This window comes from Coenobita brevimanus, chromosome 1, assembly GCF_032717465.1.
Source record: "Coenobita brevimanus isolate Jiangsu-jjx chromosome 1, ASM3271746v2, whole genome shotgun sequence".
Lineage (NCBI taxonomy): Eukaryota > Metazoa > Arthropoda > Malacostraca > Decapoda > Coenobitidae > Coenobita > Coenobita brevimanus.
Window position 1 is genome coordinate 18,697,238 of NC_136954.1, and position 11,229 is coordinate 18,708,466.

At 44.9% G+C, this 11,229-nt stretch overlaps 1 non-coding gene across 1 annotated transcript; it reads left to right on the top strand.

The window, feature by feature from the left end:
* Positions 1 to 1,713: 1,713 nt before the first annotated feature.
* Positions 1,714 to 1,832, top strand: LOC145390452 (5S ribosomal RNA). The gene has a single exon (XR_013895640.1). It is a non-coding gene; the product is annotated as a 5S ribosomal RNA (ribosomal RNA).
* Positions 1,833 to 11,229: the final 9,397 nt, after the last annotated feature.

The window sequence follows — 11,229 nt, forward strand, 5'->3', positions numbered from 1 at the left end:
AGCAGCAAATAATGAAGAATATTGGCAATGGAGCGACATGATATTGTTTCATACCTTGAATTAAGTACCGTGTGTGTGTGTGTGTGTGTGTGTGTGTGTGTGTTATGTCGAAAAGCTTTGGACGAATTTTCACCAAACTTTCAGGAAATACTGCAGCAACTAAGTGGATGTGTAGAAACCTATTACTTTTGGTGAGAATTTGATCAGACAACCGAATACCAGCCGCCATGTATGTAAGAGTATAAATAAATAAATAAATAAATTATATATATATATATATATATATATATATATATATATATATATATATATATATATATACACACAGTACAGTATATTATTTGCTGTACTGTAGATTGGCTTTTTTGAAACTCAGTGACTGGATTCCGTAGAGTTTGGCAAAATTTCATCAAAGTTTATTTGTAGGTTATTTATATCTTTTATCAACATATTTTGGCGCTTATCTATCAACATATTTTGGCGCTTATCTATCAACATATTTTAGCGAGTGATTAGCATTCGGCCCTCGACTGCTTTTGATTCACTTCACCAAAAAACGCCTGGTAGTATATTACAGCAGCACCGTACCACCACCCGCACAAGTTCAATTATTTTTACTTGGCCCAATCGGTTGTCTTTTTGCAGCCTATTTCATGGAGCTGAGTGGCAGTAGAATAACAGTACTACAATTCTACGTCCTTCCTATAGCACTTATTCGTGACTAGCACCATATTCAATTGTTAATCTCTTGCAGCAACTTAGCATTCAATATAGAGAGTTGAAACTTTAAGGCCAAATTAAGTGAACAGGGTATACCCCTGTTTGAGTCGATAGTCCCAGCTCGAACCGTACTGTGGTGTGTGTGTGTGTGTGTGTGTGTGTGTGTGTGTGTGTGTGTGTGTGTGTGTGTGTGTGTTTGTGAGAGAGAGAGAGAGAGAGAGAGGTGAATAGCATCGTCCTACTGAATCTTTTTATTCTCGGTCGAAACAAACATTCTGGTACGTAACCCGTCTCTCTCTCTCTCTCTCTCTCTCTCTCTCTCTCTCTCTCTCTCTCTCTCCCCCTCCCCCATTTCCTCGCTCGCTGTTGTCGTGGGGGGGCTTCGGAGACGTCGATTGGGTCTTGATGGGTGGGGAGGCTGTGGTGGGGTCTCTACCCTCTCCCCTCTCCTTGGGTCCCTGTCGCTGTCTCAACTAATTTTGCGAGGTTCTTTTCCCTATCCTATTGCTTCTTCCTCTTCCCCTATCATCACCAAATAGTGGAGGCCTTAGGTGATGATACTAGTCTCCGCCCCTTTTGTCATCTCGGGTGAGACTACTTCCTCCCCACGTGTTTGCCGTGCGTGGCGACCTGTATATTCCCTGCGCCTCTCTATCTGGGAGTTGAGTCCACCATGGAGCAGGGTGTAGTTCCCTGTGGTGGGCAACACGCTCCTTTGGTAGGGGGGTTGGGGTAAGATGGGCGGTCCAGTGTGGCCCTGCTGGGCAAATCGGCTGGCTGTGTGTTGACTCAGTCAGCCTCGGCTAGGGTCAAGTGGGCACTGTTTGGTGGGCACCGCGACTGCCATCCCACACCAACCCGTGTCCGTGTATACCTCTCCCGCTATCCCTGGGGCTGTTGGGTGAGTTGAACCCAACATCAGCCTCCCCTCGTTGGGCTCCGTGGTGGGTGGGGGAGTGGGGGGGTGAAGTCTACCAATTCACAAATGGATACAGTTACGACCATACCACGTTGAGTACACCGCTTCCCGTCCGATCAGCGAAGTTAAGCAACGTTGGGTCTGGTTAGTACTTGGATGGGTGACCGCCTGGGAACACCAGATGCTGTTGGCATCCCTACGTGTCAAGTGGGGTTGGTGGAGGATTAGTGCCCCTCCCTGTAAAACAATTAACTCTAAGCCCTTGGCCACCCCGTTTGGGATACATGGCGTCTGGCAATGAATGAATGAATGAATACAGTTACTTCTTCTCACCCGATTATGGTGATGACCCAGGACCCCCTTTCGACTATGGCCTCAATCTCTTCCCCTCCTCCTACACGTTCGATTGTATTAAACACCCCATCCTCCTTGCCTACTGTGTCTTCCACTCTTCCTCCCGAACTCGTCCTTCTTCCTATTTCCCTGCCCCTTCCCTCACTTCCTCAATTTTCGGTACGCAGACATGGTCAAAAATTTTCAACGTATACAACACGACCGACGACCTCTCACTCCACCTCTATCTCCTTCGACAAGTAGGCAGGGATGTCACCTTCTCGGCCCGTCCGAATGGTTCCCGCCTCCTTGTCGTTCACAGTGCTGCCCAAGCTGAGAAGTTACATCCTTGGTCAATAATGCAGGACAACCCATCTCTGTGTCCCCAGACATCCAGCTCAATTCTTCCACAGGCACTGTACGTTTACCATCTTTGATGTCCTTCGGCCATAGGGCTTTCCCAGATTGTACTAATGATATTGAACTAATCCTATCGGAACAACAATACCCAATACATTCATTTCATTGCTATACAATTCCTCCTTGTGGACGACCCGAAGAGCCTTCTAATATTGTTAAAATAGTTCTTGCCTTTTGCGATCTGCCTCCCACAGTCATCATTGGAGGCACTGTTCTCCCAGTACGCAAATATATTCCATCTCCTCGTCAGTGCACATCTTGTTGGCGTTTTGGTCATCCAGCCAAGTACTGCCGATCATCCACAGTCTGCGCCAACTGTGCACTGACCAGTCATACCACCTCAGACTGCATTTCCATCATCCGATGCTGCCCAAATTGTCAAGGTGACCATTCTGCCTCCTACCGACATTGTCCTGCCTACCTCTTTGAAGAAGAAGTGTCTAGCGTCCTCTGGAAAACTGGCCTTTCCCTTCGTGAGGCTCGTCACAGAGTTTGCAGTCTCGGTCATCACCCTAATGTTACTTATGCACATGTAGCCCGTCCTCCTCCCGTAATAACTTCTAATCCCAGAACTATTTCTTCCTTCCCTTCTGCATCTGTCCCCTCTTCATCTCCTCTCTCCTCTCGCCTTCACACCTCTCACTCTATACCTACTCCTGTAACTGTTGTCTCCTCTTCTCTTCCTCCTAGCACTCCTATTTCCACCTCTCCCTCCTCTCTACCTAAACCCTTTTCTACCTCAATCCTCCCCTCACAGACTTCTCTTGTTCCTGTCTCTAATTCTTTCTCTGTTTTAGATTCCTCTACCCCTACCTCCTCTTCAACCCTTTCCTTACTTATTCCTTCTCCTCGTCCTTCCCCTTATTCCCAACCTCGTCCCTTCTCTCACTCCAATTCTGTCTCTCATACCAGCCGTTTGACGCCTCTGGCCCAACATACCATCCGACCCCCATCCTCCATTAGTGGTAAGCGCAGACTACCCATTGTGTCAGACTCTAAAACCTTTCCTGTCCATCATCCTGCATTTCCGGCTCTTAAAGTTCGTCGACGAATACCCGCCCCTCTCGATCGATACACTCTCCCGTGTCAAAGTCTACATCTCAGCAGTCTCCTCAGCCACGTCCCCGGACTACTCCACAGCCAGCAAATTGTTGCACAAAACCCTCTGGAGATGACGACAGTGAAACGATCCCCAAGATTATGGATTACATTTTAACTTCTACACCAGATTCAGCAGACAATGCTGTACCCTCTCCTTCCACCCACTCTGTTGAAGTTCATCCTGTGCCACCTGACCTCCCTCCTACTCTTCTCCTTCCTTCATCTCCCCCTCCTTCACCTTCTGTCTCCTCCTCCTCTTTACCCCCCTTCTCTTCTACTTCCAGTAATCCATCCCCTCTATCTCTCCCCATGCCTCCAGGCTATGGTGACCATCCTGCTCGTTCACCAATTCCACCTTCTACCCCTATTCCTACTGTCGTAACAACTCGATGATTTATTATTCTGTAATATATTTTACTTCCAGTGTACTATATTTTACTCCCAGTGTAATTTATTTTATTTCCTATGTATTTATATTTTATTTCCTGTGTGTTATTTTTTATCTTTAGTATTAATTTCCTTTTATCTTTCCTAGACACTATTTCTCTTTTAGGTTTTACTTTTATTTGGTGTTTTAAAGTTTTAGTAACATACATACAGTAGTCTTACAGCCCACTGCAAACTTTCCGACCAGACCTCGTTCTTCCAAACATTTATTAGTTTTTATTTTACACAGTGGCTTCCATCATACAATGGAATGTCCTCAGTTTTACTACACATCAGCCAGACGTCCGGTTTTTAATTTCTCAATATAACCCCCCGATTCTCTGCCTACAAGAGACACGCCTCACCAGCCCCCCCTCCCCCCATTCTGTCTTATTCATATCTGAGTCCACCACATTCCCAGTATCATACCTGTCTCCTGATACATGTTGACATTCCTTTTCAAACCCTTTTGATTACGACTACTATCAGAGTGTTTCTATCTCGCCAGAATGTTTCTATCTCGGTGGATTACAGTGGTCTCACTATATCTCTCCCCTTCAGTGCCCATCAGTTATACTGACCTCGATCAACTTTTATCTGACCTTCCCCCTCCTATCCTGCTTTTAGGTGATTTTAACTGTCGGAACCCCCTCTGGGGTGACTGTTTTAACTGCACATGGGCGCTCCTTGGAGGATTTCCTCCTTGCCCATGATTTATACATTTTTAACACTGATTCCCTGACCCATTTTGACAACCATACTCGAACTTTCTCTGCCATTGACCTGTCCGTCTGCACCCCAATGCTTTCCTTGGACTTCACTTGGTCGGTCTTGAATGATTACTGTGCCATGGACCATTTTCCAATCCTCCTAACCCCCACGTCATACTATCCGGTCCCCGGCCCTCCTCAATGGTGTTTTGATAGGGCAGATTGGGCAACCTTTACATCCCAAGCTCTTCCTCCCATTCCTCTTCCGCTCTACCATGATCCAACTTCTATGCTTTCCTGTTTCCGTGCCTTTCTCCTTACGGCTGCCCGAGCCTCTATTCCGCGTACCTCCCGTCCCATGTCATCAAAATGTGTGCCATGGTGGAATAACCAATGCAATTCAGCCCTCCGGGTCAAGAGGGCCAGGTGGAAGAGCTTCCGTAGGAAAAAGGGCACTGTGTTGGAGGTCCAAGCATTTATACTTTTTCAGCAAGCTAATGCTCTCCTCCGCCGTACAATCCGTCGAGCAAAAAAAGATAGCTGGATGTCTTATGTCTCTACTATTGTCTCAGACACTCACCACCATTGATGGAGCCATAGGCGATGTTTTTCAGGTTGCCAATCTTCTGGGTCACCATTTTAGTCAGATTAGCAGAGGGTCCCATCTCCCCCCTACATTTTTAACAACCAAAAGACGTTCAGAACGGACGCCCTTACAGTTCACACTGTCGTCAGATGCAGCGTACAATGCCCCTTTCTCCAGCTCGGAACTCAAAGCGGCTCTAACTGCTTGCGGTTCTACCTGTGAGGGACCTGATGGCGTACACTACAACATGATAAAACATCTGTCCCAGCCGGCCCTTCACTTTCTGCTTAGAATATATAATACTATATGGTCCACTGGAAACTTCCCTAATGAATGGAGACTGGCCTACCTCCTACCATTCCTTAAACCTGGCAAATCTGGGTCGTCACCTGGAGATTATCGCCATATTGCTCTTGTTAGCTGTCTATGCAAACTGATGGAACATATGGTAAACTCTCGCCTAAGGTGGCATTTAGAATCACGTGGTGCGATCTCGCCCATACAATATGGGTACCGCAAGGGGCGGAGTACCCTAGATCCCCTGATGAGGCTAGCAACCTTCGTCCAACAAGCCTTCACTAACTCAAAGATGGTCATAGCTGTTTTTTCTTTATCTCGAAAAGGCCTATGATACGGTCTGGAGGTATAACATTCTCCATGTTCTACAACACTCCAGAATTAATGGCAATATGGGGGTATTCTTACAGAACTTTCTTCATAATCGGACCTTCTGTGTACGCCTTCAGTATGTCTTATCTCGATCTTATGTACAGCATGAGGGTGTCCAACAGGGATGTGTGCTTAGCACTACTCTTTTTATCCTTGCAATAAATGATATCGTTTCATCCCTCCCACATGGTGTTCGTGCTTCATTGTATGTAGATGATTTTGCTATATATGCCACTGGAGCGGATGTCTTGGCCTTACGAGCCCTGCTTCAATCAGCTATAGATGCCGCTGCAGGGTGGGCCACGGATCATGGCTTTAAACTCTCCCCCACGAAATCCTGTGCTATAACTTTTACGACCCGTCATTCAATCCCTCAACCCCCTCTTACACTATATGGTACCCCCCTGCCATATCGATTATCAGTCCCTTTCCTTGGCCTTGTCTTTGATTCTCGACTGATTTGCTCCCCGCATCTCACTTCCCTTAAGACTTTTGCTTCCCTCAGACTTCGGTTATTACAAACTCTTAGTCATATGTCCTGGGGTGCAGACCGTACAACTCTGCTCCATCTCCATACTGTCTTAGTTTTGTCAAGGATTGATTATGGCTGTCAGGTTTATGCATCTGCCTCATCTTCCTCCCTTTGGCGCCTAGATTCTGTTCACCATCATGGTTTACGTCTGGCATTGGGTGCTTTTCGCTCCACCCTGGTTATGAGCTTGTATGTTGAGTCGGGTATACCTGCTCTGTCCTCCAGACGTGACAAGCTAACTTTCCATTACCACATTCGCCTTCTTCAACACCCATCTGCAGGTTTCCTTTCCTCTGTTATGCACCTCTTCCCTCCTTTTCAGCCCTCATTAGCTTCATCTTTTCCTCGTAGGGTCTCCAACTTACTTGCATCTCTTTCTATCCCTGCTATTTCTGTTCTCCCTCTGCGAGATTCTATGTTTCCGCCTTGGCTTCTTCCTCACCCTATTGTTTGTGATGCCCTGCTCTCCTGCCCAAAGTCCTCTTCCACCCCACATGAACTCTGTCATCTTTTTATGGGTCATATGCGTTGTCACTCCTCAGCGACCCCAGTGTACACAGACGGCTCTAAGTCTTCTGTGGGCTCGGGTTTTGCTGTTCTTTTCCCAGACCATACCTATCAGATCCGCCTTCCACCAGTTGCTAGTATTTTCACTGCCGAACTGCTGGCCATTTTACTGGCCCTTCGTGTTATATACCGTTCCAGTTTACACACTTTTGTTATATTCACAGATTCACTTAGTGCACTACATGGTATTCAGTCTGTCCCGGCCAGCAACTCGCTTGTGTTGGAGATACAGGAATGGTTGTTTCGTATTACCACCAGATTGAAGTCTGTCTCCTTCTGTTGGGTCCCAAGCCATGTTGGGATACCGGGTAACGAGAGGGTTGATTGCCTGGCACGTACAGCTGTCTCCTCTCTCTCTGTCACACCTTGGCCTATCCCAGCAACTGATTATTTCCCGATTGTTACCCGTCTCCTTGGCCAACGGTGGCAAGCAGAATGGACATCTACAGCTGATAACAAACTCCGCTACATTACACATGCTGTCACTCCCTGGCAGTCGTCCTTCCATCGCAACAGGCGTTGGGAAACAGCCCTAGCCCGTCTGCGCCTTGGTCACATGCGTATCAAACATGGCTTTCTAATGTCAGGAGGCATTCCTCCGACCTGTCAATGTTGCCAGGCTCCACTCACGGTCCACCATCTTTTGCTTGATTGCCCTCGGTTCCATGCCGTGCGCAGACGGACTCTCCCGTTCCTTTACTCCCTTGGACGTCCCCCTACCTTAGCCGATCTTCTTGGCGAATCCCCTGTGTTTTCCATCACACACCTCATGCGCTTCCTATCTCAAACCCGTATCTTGCCTCACATTTAGTGTCTACCCCGCCTTCCCCTTTGCTTTTAGTGCACCATAGCATACCCGTCATTTTTATACATCGGTTAGTGCCATATAGTCCTCGTGGGCTTGGTGCTAGTTCTTATTACTTTCTCTCTCTCTCTCTCTCTTGCAGCCTATAAAGCATTCCTATCAGTGCAAAAATAAAACAAAATCAGTATGTTCAATTGACTACGAGAAAATAATAATGGCATTTATTTTTGGCTGGGGCGTATCCTGACTAGCTTTGGGGGTATCGTAACGTTTTTTCTATAGCGATTTATTGTGCTCATCAATTTCCTCTGGTATGCACATCAGCTTCCTGTAGTATGCGCATCAATTTCCTCTAGTATATCCATCAATTTCCTCTAGTATGCACATCAATTTCCTTTAGTATGCACATCATTTTCCACTAGTATGCCCATCAGTTTCCTCTAGTATACCCATCATTTTCCTCTAGTATGCCCATCAGTTTCCTCTAGTATGCCCATCAGTTTCCTCTAGTATGCCCACAATTTCCTCTAGTATGCCCATCAATTTCCTCCAGTATGCCCATCAGTTTCCTCTAGTATGCCCATCAGTTTCCTCTAGTATGCCCATCAGTTTCCTCTAGTATGCCCATCAGTTTCCTCTAGTATGCACATCAGTTTCCTCTAACATGCACATCAATTTCCTCAAGTATGCACATCAGTTTTCTCTAGTATGCCCATCAATTTCCTCTAATATGCACATGAATTTCCTCTGGTATGCACATCAATTTCCTCTATAATGCACATCAATTTCCTCCAGCATGCACATGAATTTCCTCTAGTATGCACGTGAGTTACCTCTAGTATGCACATCATTTTCCTCTAGTATCCACATGAATTTCCTCCAGCATGCACATGAATTTCCTCTAGTATGCACATCATTTTCCTCTAGCATGCACATATATTTCCTCTAGTATGCACATCAGTTTTCTCTTGTATATTACAGGTGCAAACTATGGCGAAATTAAGGCCATGGAAATAACATACAAGACAGTGGTATCGTAAAATATGCAAAAATAATCGCTAAGGAAGAAGTAAGGAAAAATATGGAAAATAAATATAGAAATAAATATGGAAAATAGGTATGAAAATAAATATGGATAATAAATATGGAAATAAATATGGAAAATAAACATGGAAATAAATATGGAAAATAAATCGCTAAGGAAGAGGTACAAAGACCCCTACTCCTCACTGAAAACGGGTACGAGGACATTTGTGAAGTTGCAAAAAAATAAAAAATCTAGCCATTCGAGTTGGCATGGATTTTTGTATCACTTGTGTCATAGAGATATATTTTGCATAATACATCTTAAATGTCTTATTTATACCATTATAATATCTACGTGTGTTCGTGGATGACATAGGAGTTGAAAATGATGTGTAATGCTCAGAAAAAATAACTGAGGAACAGGTGAAACGAAGCCCTCTGTGCTACTGTGTGTCAGGGCGTCAAGAAGTTACGGGAAGGGTAAAGTGAGGTAGTATTTTGCTTGTCGTACGGCTGACAGGGAGGACAGTCAGCTGGCGGTCGGGTCTGTGTGTTGCATGGGAGGGGAGAACGGGGGCAGGGAAACAAGGCGGGGAACTTATCAGGGAGGATCGAGTCGGGAGGCAAGACCAGTATCGCCTCGGATGTGTAGGTGTGTGGACGTTGCTCCCGTCCTTAATCATCCACGTGGGCGGGAAGTCTTTCCCGTCCTCACACCCACACTGCTGATGGGAGTTATACCTATTTGTGCGGAACTAAATAGACTGATGTCACCTGTCTTCACTGTGAAATATTTGGAACTGCTTTCCTGTACCTTGTGCTGAAATATATACGATTTGGCTGTATCCTCATCCGTTGCTGGGAACTGCACGATTATACGTACAAGCGAAATTATACCGTCATCGTCTACAATTAATTGGCACGAAGAAATAGCTTGATTACTTGGAAGTGTTAAAAATCAATGCACATTTACACCTCCCATCCCTACATTCACACCCGTAACTGGGAGTCTGTGTGATCGTGCGGTTTTATATATAATGTCTTCGCTTATCAATAATAGGCAAGGAAAATGGTTACATCCTTGAACATACACTGAAATACATGCACTTTTTTCCGTACGGGTATATCCAAGTGAGCTGGAAGTGCACATTTTAAGGTCGCAGTGGTCGTTAAGAAATATATATATACTGGTACCGTACGTACACTGTCTTTCCTATGTCGAAAAAAAGAGAGAAATTCCTACTCCAATACCTTGACGTGTGGACATATATGCAGTGTTATTGTCTGCTGTCAACTGGTAAAGAAAAATATTGGTAAACCTTGTGCGATACCTAAACGTGTGAAATCTGTCGCTTACTAATTGTCTGGCACGGAACAGTACAATTTCTCCCACACCTAAACATATATATATAATATAGTACGCCTGTATCATCTGGCTAAGGAAAATAAAGCTTGCGTCCTTTTCCAGACGTGCAAAAATATACTTCCGTTGCCAAGGTACATTCATCTAGCAAGAAAGTTATTGATAAGTTTGCTTCCTTACCTGTGTGCAAAAAATACGTGATTTTTTGCCCCCGTACTATCATCTGGCGAGTAAAAACACTGATAAGATTGCTCTATTACCGGCACGCGCGAAGATATATGCTCTTTTATCGCCCATCATAAAAAAAAAAAACAAAAAAAAAAAACAGGACCAACGCTCTCGATTCGCTGCGTGTAAAGCAGATGCAGCTTAAATATCGTATTTATGAGTAATTTCGCCAAAAAAGTTAAGGACCATGGCGATAACTTAATGATTGTGCCAAATGGCTTACTAATAGTTATTCGCTAATGTTGTGTGTCTCTTGTTCGGCTTACGGTGCCTATTTGTATCAAGTAAATTAAATACCGTATTAACATGGTTCGAAATATGGTCTCGCGAAAAAGCCAACATTTTCCCCTAGAGGAGGTATGAAAGTTTTGAGAGTCCCATGAAAGGTAATGTTTGCTAATATATATAAAAACTTTTAGCCAGACAACGCACCCTGACGTCTAGAGCTACGTCACGAAATGTTGAGTTCGGAACAAATTAAAGGTGCATGCGACAGGGAGGCTCAGCTGTGAAGTTCGTGTGGCCGCGGGTGTGTTAGATGCTGGTTCGGAGAAAGCTTGGACACTGTTGATTTTAATGGCCGTGTTTAGTTCGTTAAGGGAAATGACTGTAAAATGCATGGAGGCTTTAGAGCGAGCAAGTGCCGTGAGCCGTTAAAGTGAAATCGTCCTGTAAAGTTTAAAGAAGAAATGATAATATTAAATGTTGCAGAGATTAAGGGAAAATAATTAGCCTGCCGTAAAATCGAGTAGTGGTGACACAATATTCGTGTAAATTTTCGTATGAGACTGATACATAGACATACTTTTATACGAGAAGGGAGT